The following is a 24,069-nucleotide window of genomic DNA, read 5'->3' as shown; positions in this document are numbered from 1 at the left end:
ATCTTTGAACAAAAATGAATCTAAATCTTGAGGGTAGTGTTACGAGATCATTTTCTTCCCTCAAGAAATTAGGAATTCATACATGATATTAAACAGTAACTTACCGGGCACCAGTGTGACAGTTTGATGGTAACTGGAATTTGATACCAAGAGGTTGTTGCAGATTCCAATATATTCGTTGTTCCCTTCTGCTTCAGTAAGACAATAACAACGTAGGAATAGGAGTCGGCCATTCAGTGAAATCATTGGTGACCCATGGCCCAACTCCATTTGCTTGCTTTGGGCCATATCCCTTGATAACTTTGCAAAACAAAAATGTATCTATCTCAAACTGATCCAGCAAACATTGCCAGTTGTGGAAGAGGGATCCGAGCATCTACCACCCTTTGTGTGTTGAAGTGCTTCCTAACATCTCCCTTGAACTGTCTGGCCCTATTTCTCAGTTCAAGAATCACCAACTAGTGGAAACAGCTTATCTCCATCCACCCAATCTTTTCCTGTTAAATTTTGAAGACTTTGATCAGATCACTCCTTAACCTTCTTAAATTCTCGAGAAAAGAGGCTTCATTTGTGTAAGCTTTCCCCACAACTTAAGCCATGAAGTCCAGATAGCATTCTTGTAAATCTATGTTGCACGGCCTCTGAGGAATCCTAGGGTGTGGTCCCCAGTTCTGCTCCAGATGGGGGTTTAACTAGCATTTTGCACAACTGCATCATAGCATCCTTATACTCCAGTCCTCTGGATAAAAAGGCCAACATTCCGTAAGCTTTTTTGATTATATGTGAAACATTTATTGCATGTGTTCTGATACCAACCATGAGATTCTTGCCAATGGGATCGTTTGATTACACCACCTTTGCTCGACTGTTTCTAAAAGTCTGATTGATTCATGGTGGTAGAGGAAACCATAAGTCAGTCTTAACAAGAAGAGGCTCTTTTCTGAAATATTGCATGAAAACAATCTGTTACATGCAGGTAAATGAGAAAGGTAATAACATTGGTGGACCTGTGGGTATAGGGCTTTATTCTACAATGTTCTACAGGTCGCCACCCAAGCCCTTGTGACATCATCAGAATGGGTGGAGTTTAATGCAATATCTAACATTATCCCTTCAGACCCAGTGCCTTCAATGTTCAGTGTCAAAGGGAGAAGGTCTATTCATTTCCCATCATTTACTCCATCTGTTGCATGCATCCATTCAGGAATCTTGACTCTAGTGCATAGCGTAAGCATCAGTTATAGAACATAGAATATAGAACATGGAACATAGAACAATACAGCACAGAACACGCCCTTTGGCCTTCGATGTTGCGCCGACCTGTGACCTAATCTAAGTCCATCCCCCTACACTATCCCATCATCATCCATATGCTTAAATGTTTAAATGCCCCTAATGTGGCTGAGTAAACTACATTGGCAGGCAGGGCGTTGCACGCCCTTACCACTCTCTCAGTAAAGAAACTGCCTCTGACATCTGTCTTAAATCTATCACCCCTCAATTTGTAGCTAAGCCCCCTCGTACAAGTTGACGTCATCATCCTCGGAAAAAGACTCTCACTGTCCACCCTATCTAATCCTCTGATCATCTTGTAACAATTGTAACAGATGTGGATGCTTTGGAGAGGGTTCAGAGGAGGTTTACCAGGATGCTGCCTGGACTGGAGGGCTTATCTTATGAAGAGAGGTTGACTGAGCTCGGTCTCTTTTCATTGGAGAAAAGGAGGAGGAGAGGGGACCTAATTGAGGTATACAAGATAATGAGAGGCATAGATAGAGTCGATAGCCAGAGACTATTTCCCAGGGCAGAAATGGCTAGCACGAGGGGTCATAGTTTTAAGCTGGTTGGTGGAAAGTATAGAGGGGATGTCAGAGGCAGGTTCTTTACGCAGAGAGTTGTGAGAGCATGGAATGCGTTGCCAGCAGCAGTTGTGGAAGCAAGGTCATTGGGGTCATTTAAGAGACTGCTGGACATGCATATGGTCACAGAAATTTGAGGGTGCATCCATGAGGATCAATGGTCGGCACAACATTGTGGGCTGAAGGGCCTGTTCTGTGCTGTACTGTTCTATGTTCTATGTTCTATGTTCTAATTGGCTTCAGAGATTGAGTGAGAAACGGGTGCAGGAGAGTAAAGAAGAGGCACATTTCAGATAGTGGAATTAGTGACATCCAGAATCTTTCTTCAAAACAGGCTGCTTTGCCAGGATAATCAGTTTGTTGGGAAAGCTGATTTGAGAACGTACAAAGTAAGGTGGTCACCACAACAGGGTGATATTGATTGGGTGGCGTGCCTTTAACAACCATTTAAGCTGAGTGCTGCCTTAGAATGTCTTAAAGATTTTGGGACTGCTTCATACCTGATTTTCCGAGATTTCACAACGATTTTCCATCTGTCTCCAACTCCACCCCAATTAAGTAATCATCTCTTGCTGCTGCTGTACTTAACATAAGGAAGGACTTTTCATTTACCTGTTTCATGTTTAGAAGATCAGTAAGATATTTTTCATAACTGAAATAAATAATAAATACTTACTGAATGCTTTTAATGAAATGTGGCATACATTTATTCTATAGGTGGCTACACTGTGAAATGTGTAAGTTTTGGGAAAAATGTCTTTTCTCTTTCATACTCTTTGAGTTCTTTGGTTCTGACACGTATCCTAGATTTGGAAATTATGATTCCCTTTCAATGACCTTGTCCTGCCTTTGGAGTAGGCAGATCACATCATTTGCAAATGTTAGGTGGTTGGCATATTTCCCAGTCTCCTTTTATTTGAAATTAGTGTGGCAAAGTAAAACACTGGAGCGACTACCAATAATTTAGAACGTCATCCTTTGTAAGTCACATATAATGTTCTGGATTATATTTCCTGGATCTTGTTCCAATCTCACTATTATGGTACATAATATTCAATGCAGGATGAATTGCTATGTTACGCTGTTCTTATCTGTGAACCACATAATGTTCTGGGTTAAAAATGTTGATGTACAATTCCACTGAAATGACTTCTGATGTTATTTATCAAGCAAACTGACCTCCCTTTTCTCTGCATATGATCTATTCCTAATTTGATGCAATACTGAAGAAATATGGCATGGTAACTCATGTAAAGTTGCAAAACTAATTATTGTTATATTTAGCAATTACATTTCTGAAGGAATAACACATCAACGAAGAAGTAAAGCAGTACTAATTACCTTACTTCGTATTTTGCTTAATTATTCCTGTTTGGATCCCTTGAGCTAGTTTATTTCCAATGCTATTTGAAGTGGTTAATCATACCTTTCATGTACAAAATGTCTGCATTCAGAATTCTAGATTATGCTTTAATCACATTATTTATGCTGCTCCAGTAAAAACATTCCTTACTTTTATCATTCTTTTTCTTCCTTCAAAGACATACAGAATGAAGGGTCCGGACCTGAAACTTAAACTTTCCTGCTTCTCTGATGCTGCCTGGCCTGCTGTGTTCCTCCAGCTCTACACTGCGTTACTGCAAACTTTTATTTCTTCTGCTTGGCTCCAACTAGAATTGTTTCTGAAATAACTGCACCGAGACTGGCAATCCATCACCAAGTCACCCTTTATTTACATGTGCACGGTGCACTGGCTGTGGCCAGACAGCTTGGAGTCAGTCCCCTGAACTGAGGAGATTCTAAATCCCCAGTTTATATTGGCCAGCCGGAGCTTTGTGATTGTCACAGCTTAAGAACCCCAATCAAGGATTTTATAGTCAACAAGATCCACCTGGTTCTAATCACTACATTTGCTCATCGTGGATTATCTTGTCCATGGCAAGTTTGACCTGGATCAATTTTTAGCTGTCATCAACACTCGCAAGTCCCATTCAGAGATAATGGGAACTGCTGATGCTGGAGAACCCAAGATAACAAAGTGTGGCACTGGATGAACACAGCAGGCCAAGCAGCATCTTAGGAGCAAAAAGCTGATGTTTCGGGCCTAGACCCTTCATCAGAAAAGGCCCTTTTCTGATGAAAAGTCTAGGCCCGAAATGTCAGCTTTTGAGCTCCTAAGATGCTGCTTTGCCTGCTGTGTTCATCCAGCTCCATACTTTGTTATCTTGAAGTCTCATTCAGATGCTGGATACCATTTAGAATAGAATAGAATAGAAATGTACTTTTACATGAAAAACACAGGGAAAAGATTCTTAAGTTGCTTCACTTCAGCGCTTATATTATCGACACTAGTCATACGTAATAATAAAAAAAAATAAAATTAAGACAAAGTTCATGACAGTTCAGTTAACAGCACCTGGGCTTGGCATACTGATTTTCCTTGCTCTGCACAGGGTCTATTCCTAATTAGATACAGTGCACTATAATTCAGGAATGATAGAATACCCTGAATGCACAGCCAGGATGCGATTGCCATTCCTTGATGAGAACACCATGCCAGGATGAGATTATTTCTTGTGGAAATGGGTAAAATTAAGAACAATGTTACCATTTCTGGTTTAGAACAAATGCAACTTATGTCAATTAAATGCATTGCAAAGCGGTTAAGTTGGAAAATTTACAGCCCAGATTTGAGAATGCAAATGGTGATATTAGTTGCTGTTGGAACCGTTGTCATCAGCTGATGCTGTTGCCTGCCTTTTCATTTCCTAACCTGGTCTTTGCTGGCACAGTCAATAATTTCATTGCATGTGCAAAACCTGACAGACTTTTTGAAAATTATTGAGCCATTTACAAACTTCAGTGCATGCATGTGGATGAGAGTGATTTTGGTTGGCATGGTCTTTGGAGGGTCAGTGTGGTCTTGATGGGCCACATGGCGTGCTTATACAATGTAAGGATTCTATGAGCCAGTGCAGACACCTGGACCCTTCAGCCTTGAAAAAAGATGATTTTTGTTTACAGGGCTATGTCACATTATAAGTGATGTAGAGAAGAAAAAATCTCCAAAATCCTTTAACTTGCAATAGATCAAGCAATGGCAAGTTTAAATTAGTAAACAGTGATTCTAGGATTGATACCTGAAATTGTGCACAATTGGAATGAACTTATCAACAGAATAATGGATGCCGATAGTTCTTGAATGATTGAAGAGCCACGTTGCAATGCAATGGGAGGGTTTTAGCATCGTTTTGTGTGAATGTATTAAAATGAGTTGATTGGCTTTATTCATCTGTCAAAATCTGATAGTCCTATTAAAAAAGGTTCAGCTACAATTCTAGTTTAGATTTCTTCTTCAAGATGTCACAGTCAGATCTTCTCCTGTGTTCAAGAACATTTGCATTTCTATGCCTGTATTATTAGTACATCTGCTGTAAGATCAAACAAGACTAATGGGAACAACACTAGATCTGGAGGGGGTCCCAGAGGTGTAGAGGTAAGGTCACATGACCAGTAATACAAGACCTACATGCTAATACACTGAGAAATGGTGACATTTGAATTCAATAAACACCTGGAAATAAAGCTAGCCAAGTGGCAACCATGTAACCATTGCTGATTGTTGTAAACATTCCTCTTACCAACATCCTTTAGGGAAGCCAATCTGCTGTCCTTACCAGTCTGATACTTCTATACAAAATCTGGTCAGACCCCACCTGGATTACTGGGAGTAGGTCTGGGCACCACACCTGGGGAAGTATAGAACGGCCTTGGAGGGAGTGCGAAGTAGATTTGCGAGAATGGCATCTGAACCTTTGGGGTAAGTTATGAGGAGGGATTATATAAATTAGGCCTGTTTGCTTTAGAATCTAGAAGGTGAAGGGATGATCTGATCAATTTCTGCAAGAATTAAGAGGAAAAGAAAATTATTTCTATTGGTTGGGGATTCTAGAAGTGGATGACCTAGAGTACAAACTCAGGCCAGACCATTTAGGAGAGATATTAGGAAGCACTTCTACTCTCAAAGTAGATGCTTGGAACTCCGTTCCAATTTTTTTTAGCAAAGATATTAAGAGACATGAGCTAAAGACAGGTCTATGGAGTTAGGCTACAGATCAGCTGTGATCTTGCTGAGTGGGGGAGCAATATTGAGCTCTGAATGCCTGCTCCTGTTCTTACATCTGGCCTACATGTGACACCAGTCTCGTAGATATGTGATTGACTTTTAAATGTCCTCCAAAATGGTCCAGCGAGTCACTTATTTCTAAAAGCAATCAGGGATGGATAATAAATGCAGACTTAGACAGCGATGCATGAATGAATTTTTAAGAAAAATATGGTATAGGGTGAAGGATTGCAAAGTGGAGCTTGGGATGGAGACATATGCCTGGAAAGTTTGGGGAAACAACAGAAACAAGTGTGGACATTCTCTTTGCCTGGAAGCTTTGATATTTTCCTAGGGAACTTAGAAATTTTATATTTCCCTTTTCATCTTTATCACTTTTCTCTCTCACTTTGAACCCAATCTTTTGTTCTCGTTCTTTTGCTGATTACAGATTGAAACCATCCATTTTCATTCATCTTCCCGATCAGCCCTTTCTGTGTTCATTCCCATTCCTTATACTGATTGCTGAGGGAGTTATCCTATTGATTGTTCTGCTCCCTTGGACTCAAGATGTTATGCTTCTCACTTTGTGCCATATTTAACTCACACTTCCAACGACTTTAAGATCAGGTCATAAATGTTTGAAGCTGAAGGGTCAAGACAAAATGGAACAAATGGTAATGCTGCGGCAGCAAAATCTGAAAATAAAATGCTTCATTTCAAAGTGCTATCAGACCACAGATAACTGCAAGCCTGTATAAAATTGCGGTAGAACTAAAACTAAGTACTTTGTGTGGTTTTAGACTTCTGGAAGAATATTCAGAAAATAGGATGATGCTAGCAAAATTTCACTGGAATGTTGCAAAGGGAAAATGAGGAGTGCTTTCAATTAGAAGCGGACATCGGATGTTTATAGTGTTTTAATTTAAGAAGGTATCAGACAAGGTAATAAACATTGAACATTTCTAAAGGATAGGAGCTGAGAATAATGGGATGTGCGTAAAACATTAAATGTAAGAGAGTTAGAATTGAAAGTTTGAATATTTTTGCACCAAGCATTGTCAGGCTGTGGCATGCGCTCACAGATTGAATGATTACAATGGAGATGATCTGCTGGATTTCCATCTCCTCATTGATGTGGAAGTTGGATCTCAAAATGTCATCGAACTGTTTTGCAGGAAAAGCTATTTTGCCATGTTTTTCTCCCCCTTGTCATTTTTCTAACACTTAAGTTAGACTTTGGGGGTGGGAGTTAGCAAAATCACATGCACCTCTGTTGAGGTCATGGTCCCCATTTTGTTAAGAGTAGGAAAATTATATTCCTTCTCATGCATTATTTAATGCAATGGTTTTAGAAGTCCCAAAAAATGCATTCCCTTGGAAAGTTAGTGATTATTTTGGGGGAGATCAGTGTAGTATTTTGGGAAACGGTCAATTGAAGTTAGTCACAGTGAGGGTGCTCTCCACACAAGGGTTGAGGAGCCAAATGATTGGCAGCCTACCTCCCATCTTCACTCTTCCTTTCATACTGTGGCCTTTCATCCCCCTGGACTGAGAGAAAGGCAAGTGACAAAGTGGTTGGCACTGCTCTTTTGGGGAAGGTGATATGTGAGTAGGCAACACAGAGGGCACACAGGGGAAGTGATTGAGGTGAACAAGGCTGAGTGGGTGAAGATGCTGTAGAAAATATTGAAAGTGGTAGAGCTTGAGCCTCGGTAGGAGGTGGGTCCAGTAGCAGACAGACTGAGTGAGTCTGAGGTGTGGGAGAGAAGATAGAGGCATGTTCACTGGCAGAGTGTGGAAGAACATTGGCCCTTTCCTGACAAACACTGAGCATTGGTCAGACAGCAGAGACTGCTTTAACCCGGGGGGGTTGGGGGGGGGGTAATACTCGGGCCAGGCTGGGCATGGTCTGGTGAAGGAGGAAGTCCCACTTAGAACCACCCCCATCCAGCAGGAACTCCAGGTCCCTGCCCACCAAGTGGGACACCACTATCTCCCTGTCTATCATGTCCGGGACAAATGTCAGGAAGCAGGCTTGACAGCTCCAGACTGACAGGGCTTGTCCAGGGGTATAATGGTGTTGTAAAGGTGGTGTGGGCACGAGGAACGCTGGTGAATTCTGGGATACTAGTGAGCGGGGAGTTCTCGGAGTGGCATGTGGTAAGATGTGGCTGGTGCCATAAGGATGGTACAGGTAATGAATGAGGCAAGTTTGTTAAGATAGGGCTAGAAAACTTGCTGAGCCCCTTGGCAGCAAACCCTCCCCAAATAAAAACCTTGATGTAACTCGGACTTGGACAAAACCAAATTAAGATTCAGCCCAATAAATGATGAAGCATTGCAAGCTTGAGCACATCTGTTGTTGTTTCGCTGCAAAGCACATTGGAGCTCCCCCACACAGCTTCAAGAATCAGAGCCTTTTGCCCTTTTCAAGATGAGGCAAGGGGTTATTTTTAAAACAGGAAGGCTCATCGACTGCTCTCAGTCTCTAGAAATATAAATGCAGTCACATCTTTGAACACATGTGCAATGTGCAGTGTCAGAGCTTGCCAAATGATGCAGGCTGGTCCAAACACGTTTATTTAAAGAAAAATCTGGTACAATAGTTCAGGAGAATTAACCTGAACTTGAAATTAATACTCTACTTAAATATTGAATGTTTTCTTCTTGATCCAGCAAATATTTTAAAATTACTGGATGCTCTCATGTAATTATTTTGAACTGGCACATTTCCAATCAGGTTCTCAAAGAAATTGAGATGATGCAGTTGTATAGTAGCCGTAAATCTTCTCATTAATGGTGTATTTATCTGCTGTGATTGCTGGTTGGTTTAAAGATTGCTGGCTCCAAGACTCACAGAAAAAAACACAAATAATTGTTTTCTTCCTTTTGTTTATGTTTATTGATGTGATATTGACATTGATATAGACTGATGGATGTGAGTGGTGAATATACATTGATGATGGCCCACACTTCCAATGTGAAGCCCATATCCACTTTAACTCCCAAATCTCATTTAAAAGCACGCAGTTTACAGCCAGCTCAGTTTGATGAAGCTCTTACATAGAACATAGAACAGTACAGCACATTACAGGCCCTTCGGTCCACAATGTTGTGTCGATGTAGTATCCTACTAAGATCAATCTATCCTGCATACCCTACATTTTACTATCCTCCGTGTGCCTATCCAAGAGTCGCTTAACAGTTTCTAAAGTATCTGACACCACTACCACTGCATCCCTTACGCCCACCATCACTGTGTGTGAAGAGAAGGGGACCTCTACTCCTGCAATTACAGCATTAGATACAGAATCCCTACAGTGCAGAAACAGGCCCTTTGGCCCAACAAGTCCACATCAACCCTTGGAGCATCCCACCCAGACCCATTCCCTTATAACCCACCAAGCTACACATCCCTGAACTTACCAGCAATTTAGCAAGCCGATCCACTTAACCTGCACATCTTTGGACTGTGGGAGGAAACCGGAGCACCCGGAGGAAACCCATGCAGACACGGGGATAATGCACAAACTCCACACAGTCAGTTGCCTGAGGGTGGAATTGAACCCAGGTCCCTGGCGTTGTGAGGCAGCAGTGTTAATCACTGAGCCACTACTCCCACCATACTCCAGACATTTGCTTCTGTATAGAAAAAAAAGATAGCTCCCCCATCTTCTCGGTTTGAGTCTTGGGGAAAAAAATGATGACTTGCATTTATATAGCACCTTTCGCACCTTCAGGACCATCCAAAGTAATTCACAGCCAATGAGGTACTTTTGAACTGTGTTCAGTGTTGTTGTGTAAGAAAAGCAATGGCCAATAGTGTCTTTGGGGATGCCATTTAAGTTGTTAAATCCACTTGGCGAGTATTAGAAAACTTCAGGATTACTTGCAGCTCTGCCAAATCTCTCACTGGCAAACTCTAAAACGACTATGACAGTAATAGCAAATGCCAGGTTACCTTTCCTACTTTGGCAAACACCTCTAACTTCAAAAGTGTCAAAATTCAAGATCTGTTCTTTAATGCTGTCAACCATCAGGTCTCCCTCAATGTACTATTAAATAGTCAGACACTACTTCCCTGATGTAATACCCTCACTTGAGTTTGCCCACCTCCCAGGAGTACCGACATGGTGATTGAAGATTAGGGGTTTACACCATGGTAATTTAAAAATAAAACACTGCAGATGCTGGAAATCTGAAATAAAAAGAAATTCAGAATATCTGGCTGCATCTATAAAGAGAGAAACAGAGTTAACGTTTCAACTCCACTGACATTTCTTTGAAGTGCTATTAAACTCCAGAACATTCTCCACAAGTGCTACTGAATTCCCATTTCCACATTTGAATGACATAACAGAGCTTTTAACACACTTCACAGGTTGGATTTATTCTAACATTATTATTGTCATTGCTTGAGTGAACATATTAAATAGGAACACCATATTGTTTCAACACTGCAGTGTACCTGGCTATTTTGATTTCAATATTCTTCTCAGCTACTTTCTCCAGTTTCAGAATTTTGATCTTTTCCTCAGAGAGAAGCTTAGCCTTTCCTTTATGCTTGTCTTTGAGAAAGTCTACAACTGCTGGCTATGTCATGAACAATGCAACCAAGGAGATTGCACTGGCTTCAAGCTCATGTATATTTTATACCGTCCTTTAAGTAGATATTCAATTGTCCCAATATCAGTCCGAAATGCTACTGAGCTCCTAAGAATTTGCTTCAAGTTTTTATTTACCTGGCTGTGAAATTTTTAACTTCAGTAGAGTCTTTCAATGTGAGTTATTCAGGAGACTTCATCTTCCGGCTAAAGCTAAATCAGTTTTTCAGCTGTGTTATAACTCTTCACACGAATTTGATTTTTTCAGTTTAAACTGAGTTCACACATTCACTCCGTGTGGTGGATGGTAAGGATTTCTGGCCTCAACTGTTCTTTCTGTCCTCCACCATGTTGTATATATATTCTCAGGGATATCTTAGAAATCTTTTCACTCTCAAAGCCTATCTGCATATGAATGTGAATCTCTTGAGTCTTGTATTCAGAAAGAAAGCTTAATTAGTTTTCATTGAAACACCAGCTCCCTCAACTTTGACAGTTTGAAGCACAACTGTTTACAACCCGTGAGTCTCAACATTTTTTGGGGGCTTAGGAGACTCAATCTATTTGCTGTTAGCGTGCATGCTGTTGCCGTTGTGTCCAGATGTAAACACTATGCTCTACTTTGTCTGTAAAAAACTTTTGAACCCCCTTTAATAGCTAATCCCAGGCTTGCTATCAAACAGATTTAACAACAGACCATATGATCCCCAGCATTTTATCTATGTTAAGGACATAGTCCCAAAACACATCGATGGGCTGAATGGCCTAAATTCTGCTCCTATGTTTTATGGTCATATAACAATCTCATTAATCTCATATCTGCAACAACCTGCTGCATTTTTCTTGTATTTTCTGCTTTTATTTCAGTATTTCAGGGTTTTTTTTGTAACATTCATCCATTTGACTTTAACTTCTCTCAATATACACACAGAGGAAATAACTTCATCTCCTAACCTGTTATATTTGCTCATATTAGGCTCACATTTGTTTAAGTGAGGCCACAATTTTAATAATTTGAATGACAATGAAATATACGTTACCAATCTCAAACTGAAACACCGTACAGGGGGATCCTAGAAATTAGTTGATGGATGCTTTTGGTTTTATGGAAAAAAAAATTACAGAAAATGTATGTGTCCCATTAGGGTTTGGACCTAATTTCATTAGGTCTCTGAGGCTGCAGCAACTGCTTCAGAATTCTGAACTGAGATGGCCTGTCTCTGCTGAACTTTATGATGTCCCTTCAAACACATTAGTTCTTGAAGCAGATGGTGAGGCTCCCAAGTGTCTAGCAGCTAGGTTAAGCAGCTGCCATCTATGTCTCAAAACTTTGCCCAATGTTGAGCTGGACGTCTTTCAGACACTCATAGGGTGCAGAAACTGGATCCCGGAAACTGGTCTTAATAGCACCTATTTTGGGTAAACTCACCATTTACAAGTGTCTGGGCTAGCTGGGCCCTGTTATTCTTCCCTACAATACAATACAGAGGGTGATCACTGTTCTGCATTGCGAATGACTACATCAATGGATTGGAATTGCTGGTTTTCTGCTTGAATTAAATGAGATCCATCTTTTTTCCTTTAGCAGCAAATCAATGGAGAAGAGTGATGCAAGTGAAAATTCATCTTGGCTAATGTTGGATCTTGTCTCTTCACTGAGAAATTCATTCATAAGCCTGCAGATGCAATCTCAAACATTAATCAAAGGGCATGATTTACTATTTGCCCTTGTTCGGACAGAGCATTTTTGAAAGTTTTTTGGAAAAATCAACTTGCATGCAACAATGGAATAAAACATCCAATATTCTGTTCAGTTCAGCAGTTTATACAAAGCTCAGATGTAAGTAGCTAGGAGACTTCACAAGTTGAGGCTTGCATTATTTGTACCATGATCAAGATCTGATTTATGGGAACTGAATAGGTTCATTTCTGTTTCTGCTTGTAGGGTACTATTTCTTTTTTTGTACTAATGTTTTGGCAACTGAGTTCCACAATTCCATACTTTATGATTAAGGCCAGCAATAACTGCAATGTCAAATTTCAATTTTATTCCATCATATTATGAAATTTTTCACCAGTGTTATGGGATCATAGTTTGCTGTTCCATCCAAGATTGGTCTTGATCATCATTTTGTTGCAACTGAAAATGACACCACATGATTTAAAATGGTTGTTAAAGGCAAAGTCAGTCAGTCAAACAATTATGATCCGAAGACATTTCTCAAAAGTAATACCTGAGCCTCAGATTTTTTCGTTAAACTTTGGACTAATATTTGTGATTGTTGATATTTGACAAATTATTATACACTTCACATATCCACTGAACTGTAAATATTTTAAATGTAAGTGTTCCATTTCTTGAGATAGAAGTGTGTAATACTATTTGTTTTCCATCCAGTAAAAATAGAAGTAAAACATGCCTGGGCATTAAGCATCACCTGCCTACACAAAGGAAAATGTAGTAGGATCGCTGCCCAGGTTGGAATATTCTTCCATTAATTACAATTGGAAGGGGATGGAGTGAGCATTTTTCTGTGAATCTTTTAAACAGACTTTCTGACCTGCCCTATAGCCAAGACAAAGTGGTACAAATAAAAAATGTCAAGTTGGATTGTTGGTCAATCTTGAGGTCATAGAAATCTCAAAGGAATTGAACAATTGTATTGGATCACAGAATAAATTGCTAAATAAATTGTATAAATGGCAAAATAATGAATACATTTTTATCAAATTGATATTACCAAGGCTGAAACAGTTTCAAATGTTCATCTTTCCCTTTCTGTAGATGTTATATAGGTGTTGGCCTGGGGTGGACGAGGTCAAAAATCACACAACACGAGGTTATAGTCCACAGGTTTACTTGAATACATGAGCTTTCGGAGTCTCGCTCTTTCAACATCTCGATATAACTAAAGGTTTTATCAATTTACCAATTGATCAACTGATGGGTCTGAATACTTTCTACCATACCCTTTACCCAACCCCACACTCCAGACCCTGTGATCACATGAGCTGCTTACAGCACTGCCAACCCATCTTCACCTACTCACTGTCCCCAGTATCAGCTTTTCCTTCTCTCCAGCTTACCACTATCCATCCCTTTGCCTAATTCTATATCTCTCTCTGTGGGCTCCAACTCTGCCTATCTACCCATTCTTTCCCCATCTCCCACCCATATCTTCAGCATAAATACCACCTTGCCTTTCCTACTTTCAGTTCGGAAGTGAGGAATTGGACCTGAAACATCAACTCTGCTTTCTCTCCACAGATGCTGCCAGACCTGCCAAGTTTTGCCAGCAATTTCTGTTTATGCTTTAGTTTTCCAGTATCTGTAGCTGTTTGTTTCATTGCAGCATTAAGAGACGTTGGAGGTGCAGGATGTCTCCTATCACTACAAGACCGCACTCACAGAACTGGATGGCCTGAAGACTTTACTAAAAGCCTGAAGTTGATACCAGGACTATTAAATCATAGGGGCAGCCCAGTGATCCACACCGTGAGGTGAGGAAAACGTCAAATTGAAGCTCAGAGGATTAGATAGGGTGGATAGTGGGAGTCTTTTTCCGAGGATGATGACTTCAGCTTGTACCAGGGGGCTTAGCTACGAATTGAGGGGTGATAGATTTAAGACAAATGTCAGAGACAGGTTCTTTACTCAGAGAGTGGTAAGGGCGTGGAACGCCCTGCCTGCCAATGTAGTTAACTCAGCCACATTAGGAGCATTTAAACAGTCCTAGGATAAGCATATGGATGATGATGAGATAGTGTAGGGGGCGGGGCTTAGATTAGTTCACAGGTTGAAGCAACATTGAGGGCCGAAGGGCCTGTTCTGCACGGCATTGTTCTATGTTCTATGTTCTGTGTTCAACATCGGTAAAGGGCAGCTGTCAATAGACTTTAAGGCATGCATTAGTGAAGTGAAGTACACATCTGGCCACTGGCTCTGATTCTATTACATCCCTAATCCGATAGTTCAATGGAGGATGGCATGAGGAGTCCTGAAGTCAACAATGGCATAGCATCTAATAATATTGATGCTTGTTCCATTGTCCGATTTAAAACAAGTTTCTCTGCTAGATTTGATAATCACTACGTACCAGCCCTCAGCTTGCAGGGAGTGCAGTGGTGGAGAATGTCAAATTCTTGCTATTACGATCCCCAGACAGAATTCATCATACTCCTATCCTTGTCTTATTTCTGGGCACCTTGCACACTGCTGTGTACTTCACTTCACTACAATGGAAAAAGAGTTGATCAAGACCTTGTGTGTAATTCCTAATCATCACAATTTTCTTTTAGATGGAGCTGCCTGTAAGGACTTTAGTCATCCTTCTGTCAGCCAACAGAAGACACTTCAGTCCTCACACAGTAAGAGGGGCCAATGGAGGTGGTGGTCAGCCACCTGAGGGCATCTTGAACACTGCTTTACTCTTTCAGAATATCATTACGGAGAAGGAATTCAGTACATGAAGACTTCATCTATTTGAATCCAATACTACAATTCTCCCTGAACCTTTTGGATTTAATTGCCACGGTTCCAGAAAACCCAACTGCTTCTGTTCAGGGAAATCAGTCCTTTCCTAAAAAACTTCAAGAGTTAGTAAACTTGACTACTTAATCTACAGAATCTGCCAAGGAGATGCAGTGATAGCAGCTACAGTTATAGTTAAATGAGAAAAGATCCTTCCAGAGTGGAAAGCTAGCCGAATGCTGGGAAGCAAGAGGGTAACCTTGGATTAGTACAATCGCTAAGTGAAACAAGTAAATGCTTAAATGTTTCCACAGCCACTGGAAGCAGCAGGGAGTTTCTTTCAACAAAAGCTACAAGGTTATTGACCTCATGGACACACAGAATGCCTTATCAGGGTTTAAATTCAACAGAGAGTGAGCCTGAACAGTTCAGAACTCAACAAGGATTAGCACAGTCGACATATCTCAGTAAGACCACTGAACTTAATGGGACATTGGTCAAGCAACACATCTAAGACCTGCAGGCTAAAGGTGAGAAGCTTGCGAAATTTTCACACTTCAGATAATTAACATTGTCACTCAACAAAGAGACTTTTGTTGGAGGAAAAGGCATCTTAGTCACACAATATTAAGAGTCCAGGATCATGGTGAATGAATAGCTGAAGAAAACTATCTGCCACAATTAATAAGCAAAGACTTAGATGCTCAAAACAAAAACATTGGAGAAAGAGAACAAGAATCTTCATCCTAGATAATGGGAACTGCAGATGCAGGGGAATCCAAGATAACAAAGTGTGAAGCTGGATGAACACAGCAGGCCAAGCATCTCAGGAGATGCTGCTTGGCCTGCTGTGTTCATCCAGCTTCACACTTTGTTATCTAAGATTCTTCATCCTGTTGTGAATGACAGATATCACCAACAGAAAGAAGTTGTCCTTGGAAGCAGCTCTACAGATCAGGAAAACATATCAGTGTTTCTCACTGGCCATGTTTTAGCAGTTCATTCTGTTGTTCATGATGACCCAGTCCTAGTTCATCATGAGCTTCTTGAGATGTCCTTGCCCCAGCTCAGCAGCCTCATGCTGCAGCAGTTGTCATAGAGCTACAATTATTTCCTCAAATTGTTTCCAGCATAATCTTCAGAATGTCCTTCATTCTTCATCTTGCTTATTGCATTCATTCCTAAATCAGAGAGCACAGCAGGTAGAATGAAGAGTGAGAAATTCTTGTCTTTTTCTTTTTCAACAAGTTGCAATTATGTTAGTCATGGAATCTTCTCCCTTTAATTATTTTTTTCTCAATCATGTCTTTGTGAAGCACAGGGTCCAGTTGCTTGCTTACTTGAGGAGGATTGCACTTGTATTGGAAGCACTTCAGAGGAGGTTCACTAGACTGATTGCAAAGATGAAGGGGTTGTCTTATTCAGAGAGATTGAGCAGTTTAGGCCTATATTCTCTGAAAGTCGAAGAATGAGCAGAAATCTAATTGAGGTATAGAAGATGGTAAAGGGACTTGACAAAGTAGATGTAGAAAGGATATTTCCTCACAAAGGGGAATCTGGAACAAGAGGTCATAGTTTTAGGCTAAGGGGGAGCAGATTTAAAACAGAGATAAGGAGAAATTACTCTCTCAAAAAGGATCTTAAATCTGTGGAATTCACTTCCCCAGAGTGAAGTGGATGCTGGGACATTGAGTAAATTTAAGGACAAGATAGATTTTTAAATAGCAGTGGGTTGAAAGGTTATGGAGGGCAGGCAGGAAAGTGGAGTTGAGACTGAGATGTGATCAGACATGATCATATTATATGCCAGAGCAGTCTGGAGGGACCGAATGGCCTACTCCTGCTACTAGTTCTTATTTCCTTTTGTTCTTATGTTGCTAGAACTCCACTGATATGTTAGCTCATTAGCACAATAAAAAAAAGCCCATTCCTCCTACACAGTCTCCCAGAGTATCAAAATGGTATTCTCAGTGAGTCCCTCAAGCACAAGAAATTTTGGGTGGGTGGCAGAGTATGAAGAAAATGTATTTATATTTATGGTTGAGTTTTAATTGTAAAGAAAGGCTCCAGAATAAGAACGTGGGTGTTGGGAGAGTGGGGCTAACAGTTTAAAGGGAATTATATCTTTTACTCTGGGCATAGTTATTGAGTGTAGATGAAAGAATCTATGCTGGAAATTCAAAACACAAACAGAAATTGCTGAAAGTACTCAACAGGTCTGACAGCATCTGTGGGGAGAAAGCAGAGTTAATGTTTCAGGTTTAGAGCCCGTTCTGAAATGTTAACTCTGTTTTCTCTCCACAGATGCTGCCAGACCTGTTGAGTTTTTCCAGCTATGTCTGTTTTTGAATCTTCCTTACAATCCTGCCCTGGTCTTTCTCAGTGTTAGTGAATTAAAGAATCACCTGAACCCTGACTGTTTGCTCTCACATATAGGGTGCTTGTGGTACAGTTGTCATCTCCCTACCACTGGACTGTGAGGCCTGTGTTCAAGTCATAACTGCTCCAGAGGTATATAAGAAAATCTCTGAACAGGTTGGTTAGAAAAATAGGTTAAATTAAAAAAAAGCAGACATAGGGCCCTGTTGCGGTACAGTGATAGCGTCCCTACCCTTGGACTAGATAGGCCGGGGTTCAAGTCCCACCTGTTCCAGAGGTGTATAATAGCATATCTGAACAGATTGATTAGCAAAGCAGGTTAAATTAAAGAAAACACTCACAGGGATAGTTCTGAAGAACTAGACTGAAGGACTAGCCTAAACACAATGAGTAGTGGCTTTATTTTGGTGCTCAATGATAAACATTGTTCCTTTCCAGTCAGGTTTCCTGAGTTATTACAGTAAGTATTCAAGTTACAAAGATATAAGTTGACCTAAATCCCATGCAGCATTGCTGAGCAACTCAGTGTGAAATATATTCCATATTTTAATTACAACAGCCCATTGATTAAAATCTGACTCTACACAACAGAAAATAAAACTCTAACTCAGTACGAATTCTCAGGTTGCATAACTAACTTAAACAGATGAAATGCTGTAGTTAATTAGATTAAGATACTCTTATTGTTCCTTGGGACTTCTGATACTGAAAACTTTCACAGTTTGCTAAAAGCTCTTTCATTTCTTGGGCACATTTCCTAGTTCTGATACTATTACCATCAATCAGAACTTTCAGTAGCATTTCTGGTAATTGTTTGACAGAGCCTAAGTGCAACACATACCCTTGTCATGTCAAATAAATGGATTTGACACTGGAATTAGGAAATGAGAACTTCCTGTCCGAAGGCAAAAAACTGCACATGCGAAGTCATGTCATAACCAATATAATCATAATCAAAGGGCTTTTGTCTCTTGATTCAATGGATGTAAATAACTTGCTACTAAAATACTTTTTCACCCGTCCTGTGGCAGTAAATTCCCCAACAGATGACAATCAATAAATGCTTGGATATGTATAGAATTTACATATTTTAAAGCTTTGCTTGTTTATTTCTAAACAGGAACGATAATCAATTAAAATTAACCTACCATCTTAAAATAATAATTACTCTCTCTACACAAAATGATTTTACAACATCTCATTTAACTTTTGTTAAATTGTTTTGTCTTTTCGTGTAGATCCTAATTGTTGCACTATACCACAAATAGTGACGGATGTTTATTATGTATTATCTCCATTCATGGTATCACTGGATTGAAATAGTTTGATTCTGCACATTAACAGTTATGTCCTTTTATATCAGCCACAATTGCTCCTACAATCTCTTCTGTCAGGAGAAGGTACAGAAGCTTGAACACACGCATCACCGGGTTCAGGAATAGCTTCTTCCCTGCTGGTATAAGACTGATGAATAGGCTGTCTAACTTCAAATCATGTTGATCTTGTTAATGTTGATCTTGCTTTGTACAAAATATCAAAAAGGATAGCAAAAACTTCCATAAGTAAATAAAAGTGAAGAGAGTCTTTAAGGTGAATTTTGGTCACTAGGAAGATGAAACTAGAGAGTTAATAATGGGGAACACTGAAATGGCAGCGATGCTGAATCAGTACTTTGCATCAGTTTTCACGATGGAGGACAATAGCACCATTCCTGTTGGAATGGGCAAGCCAGAGGCAATAGAAAGGGTAGAACCTAGAACAACAACATCAATTGGGAAATGGGACTCAGCAAACTATTAGAATTGAGGGCAGACAAGCCTCCCAGGCCTGATGGACTACATCCTAGGGTATTAAAGGAAGTGGTGACGGAGATAGTGGATCCATTGGTTACAAAATTTCAAAATTTCCTGCAATGGGAAGGGTTCCAGTTGTTGGGAAAAAGCTAACTGGCACGCTTATTCAAAAAGGATGTGAGGCAATACATGGGAAATTACAGACCAGTTTGTTTAACATCTGTTCCTGGCAAAGTGTTAGAATCATTTATCAAGGAAACAATATCAGACATTTGGAAAGTCAAACACTATCCATCAGAGTCAGCATGGTTTTATGAAGGGCAAATAATGTTTGACTAATTTGCTAGAGCTCTTCGCAGATGTAACAAGGAAAGTGGATAATGGGGATCATGTAGATGTAATATATCTGGATTTCTGGAAGGCATTTGATAAGGTGCTGCACAAAAGGTTAATTCATAAGTTTGGATCATATGGGATTAGGGGTAATTTATTAGCTTGGATAGGTGACTGACTGATACACAGAGCACAGAGAGTTGGGATAAATGTGTTTTTTACAGAATGGCAAGAAATAACTAGTGGGGTGCCATAGGGTTTGATCCTTAAGACCCCAGCTATTTATAATCCTTGTTAATGACGTAGATATAGGGATAGAAGGCTCTATAGTCAAATTTTTAGATGACACAAAAATAGGCAGGACTATAAATTGCAATGAGGGAATAAGAACTTTAACAAATGAATATAGATAGGTTAGAAGAATGGGCCAAAATCTGGCAGATGGAATTTAACATGGATAAGTGTGAGGTGATGTATTTTCATCTGGAAAATAGGCAGATGACATAATATCTAAATGGGGAGAGATTTCAGGGAGCTCCGGTGCTGAAGGATCTGGGTGTCCTTGTTCATGAGTCACAGAAAACTAGCATGCAGGCCCAGCAGGTAATAAAGAAAACAAATGGAATGTCGGCTTTTATAGCTAAAAGGAATAGAATATAAAGGTAAGGAAGTATTGCTGCAATTATACAAGGCATTGGTTAGACCGCACCTGGAGTAATGTGCACAGTTTTGGTCCCTTTATTTGAGGAAAGATGTAGTGACATTGGAGGTAGTTCAGAGGAGGTTCACTAGATTGACCCCACAGATGAGGGATTTATCATATGAAGAGACATTAAACAATATAGGTCTATATTCTCTGGAATTTAGAAGAATGAGGGGAGATCAAATTAAGGTATTCAAGATGATAAAAGGTAGAGGTAAAGTAGTTGTGGAGTGGATGCTTCCTGTTGTGAGGCATTCTAGGACGAGGGTTCATAGTCTTAGGATGAGGGGTAGTAAATTTAAGACAGAGTTGAGGGGAAACTACTTCTCACAAAGGGTTCTGAATCTGTGGAATTCACTACCCCAATGTGCAGTGGATTCTGGGACGGTGAGTAAATTTAAGGAGGAATTAGACACAATTTTCATTAGTAATGGGTTGAAGGGTTATGGGGAGAAGGCAAGAAAATGGGAGTGAGGAGCATATCAGCCATGATCTAATGACAGAAGGGACACTGATAGACTGAATGGCCTAACTCTGCCCGTATATCTTATGAATTTATGAACGCCTCTCATGCAATGTAATCTTCTATGCCTCGGTCTGTCTTAGCACACTGTGATCTGTACATCCTTATTCACAATGATCTGTCTGGATTGATCACAAACAAAGCTTTTCACTGTGCTTAGGTACACGTGATTACAATAAATAAGTTCAAAACTAATCAAATTATTTTTTATTCCACTAGCACACAAGCTCTTTGAGTTTAACCTGGTATTTTTATAAGATGAATGGATATTCTAGGACTGAAAAGATGGAAGTATAATATTTAGACTTTTTCTTAAAGAGTCTGATACTATACCTTTAACACACCAATCGACACAGACTTGGTTTCATTGATTTAATGGAGGATTACAGGACCTTCTTATTATTTATCATCTTTAATCAAAGAAAAAGCTATCAATGACATGGAACCTTAAGAGTTTTAGTGCTATTACCAGAGAATTTTTTTGATTTTGTTGTGCTTATTAAACGTTACAATGTCCAATAATTCAATAGAGGTTCAGAGGTACCAACGGTAACTCTTGATAGTGACCCCCTGACAATCTAGTCAGCAATCTCCTCCTATTTTCTATTATTCACTAGTGGTTGAGTGCATGGTTTCTCTTGCAGTACATTATTTTGTCTATATTTCAATTAAAACCATATGCCTGTATTTTTCCATCTATGGCTCAAACTCTTTGAGTTGATTGCATAAACCCATTTTGCATTTGCTGTTTCTAAAATGCCTTTTAACTGGTGAGCATCCAAAAGAGGGAAAGAGAAAGAAAAATGGTTAAAAAATGTTAGAATGTTTGAATAACCCATTACAAACTTGTACTGTACTGAATGATGCAAGCGTCTGCCTCATTTTAGACAGCATACTTTGTTACACATACAGATTTACGTGTGAGGAAATGTTTTAAGAAATGAAAGTCAGCCAGTCATTTCATCAAAGTTTTGATCACTCTTGAGAAGAAACCAGAATTCATTAGCACAAGCTCATCTGCAGAGATAGCCTTTCCCAGATACAGAAACAAATCTCCAACTGATCCCAGGTTGTACTTACTCGGAAGAATTAGGTCTGGTACCTTAAAAGAAAGAAAAGGAAGAACTTAAACAAAAATTGCTGGAACAGCTCAGCAGGTCTGGCAGCAACTGTGGAGAGAAATCAGAGTTAATGTTTTGGATTGAGTGAATGTTCCTCAGAACTCTCGATTTTTTAAAGAAAGAGATTTGTTTTATACAGGCATTTCACTACCCCAGGATGTCCTGAAGCATTTTACAGCCAAGTGAAGTGTCGTCACTGTTGTAATGTGGTACAGTTATGCAAAGGACTCAACACAGCTGCAAACATTACCTCGAAATAACATATTGGGCAGCATTTTCCAAGTACTGGCTATCAGAGTCAGATTGCCACTCAATCCCTACATTTTTACCTTGACAAAGAGCTGCACATTTCTGGCAGGAAGCTCCAATCATGGCTCCTGCAGAAATGCGGAGCATTCCTTCAATGCAACTGTGTCCTCACAGAGCAGGACAGTCAGGAAGGCCAGTCATATATTTTTCAGAGCAGGGGATGCTGTATTCTTAGATTTAAACATCCAGCTATAGCAGACACTTTGACAGTTGCTGTGATAGGAAGTCAAATGTGAGATTAAGGTGTTGGGTGTGAAGGACACCAGGTCAGTAGGGTGCCAAATGGGTTGGATGTTAGAGTGCCAGGTAGCAAGGGCATTGGAATGCTATGTAGGTAGAGTGTTAGGTCAGGTTAGGGTGCCAGGGTGGAAGGTCAAAAGGGCACCAAGTGAATGATTGTGTGTTTAAAAGGAGTTGGAATGGGTCTGGCAATGGGAAGAGTATTGTTGGATCCCAGAGAAAAAGGGGTCTGTCAGTCTTGGAAGGGGCTGTTGTGAGTATTGGGATCAATGTTAGGGGAGGGGAGGGGTGCTGTCAGTTCATGGAAGGAGAGAGGGATGTTGGGACCTGGAGGGAAGAGTTGGGGCGGACATATCCTTACAGGCCAGAAGCAAGTCAGGTCTCGGGCTGAGAGGCACATGTCAGACCCAATGGCAGGGTGAAGGGTTTTGCATCAGTATCAGGGGTCTGTGGGTGTGGTCATGTGCTCATGCGCAGAATTGGGGTGTCAGTTTGATATCTGTCTGGAGTGTGATATGTTTTAATTGTGTAACTTTTCCTTGGTAACAATTAACCCAAACTGAAGCAGAGCCTTTCCAATTGTCTGATTTAAATGGAAACTTTTAGAAGGTTCCACATGGCCAGGCAATTCCGTTGGAGCCTGTTACATTAGAGATTCTTCAGGGTCCCTGCACAACTCGCATCTCTGCTACAGAAATGGCTATCTGACTATTGGAAAACCTGGGCCATTGTATAATCCTGTCCCAATCAGATTCTGTGAAGCAAAAATCTGTCCATGTAGCTCGGCTTCTCCTGGCAACCTAGAGGTCTATTGATGTCTTGGGGCACACAAGTCATGTATTGTTCCCTGCACAGACTGTGATACAGTAATCATTGATATAAATGATCCAAATAGAAAGGCAAATAGACAGGTAAACTGTGTCCCCAGATAGGCAATGCTGCATTGATGAATTTCTATTTACTTTCTTCCAATGTACATTTGTCACCTTCAGTGGTTCAAGAAGGAGGAAAATTTAAAGGAAGGAAATATTGCAGAGCAGATTAATGATTAAACTATTTCTCCTATAACTCTGCCCCAGGTTGACACATTAAGCTTCTAGTCTTGCACTGTGTATTTTTGAACTTCCTTGTAGAATTGCGGATCAATCATTTGGCTTTTTTTTTGAATTGGAAAACAGGTATGCATAGAGATTTTGTGATAATGGGAACGACAGATGCTGGAGAATCCAAGATAACTAAGTGTGGAGCTGAATGAACACAGCAGGCCACGCAGCATCTCAGGAGCACAAAAGCTTTTATGCTCCTGAGATGCTGCTTGGCCTGCTGTGTTTATCCAGCTCCACACTTTGTTATCTAGCATAGAGTTTTTGACAGGCTGTGGAAAGGCAAGAATCTATATTTGTTTCTCAGGAGACAAGCAATAGTTGTGGTTATAATATTAAGGGGGTAAAATGGGTCTTTCAAGGCAGCCTCCCAACAATCAACAGAAAACTTCTCAATGTCTCACATCTCCTCAGCTCCGAAATTTATAATGCAACAAATTAAAAATCTTTCTGGAGACTTGCTTGCTACTCTCATGTTGCTTTTACTTTGTTTGAAATCAAAAGTCCTGACAATGGAAAATAA

The sequence above is a fragment of the Stegostoma tigrinum genome, chromosome 5 (assembly GCF_030684315.1).
Source record: "Stegostoma tigrinum isolate sSteTig4 chromosome 5, sSteTig4.hap1, whole genome shotgun sequence".
Lineage (NCBI taxonomy): Eukaryota > Metazoa > Chordata > Chondrichthyes > Orectolobiformes > Stegostomatidae > Stegostoma > Stegostoma tigrinum.
Note: the sequence above shows the minus strand (reverse complement) of the source record.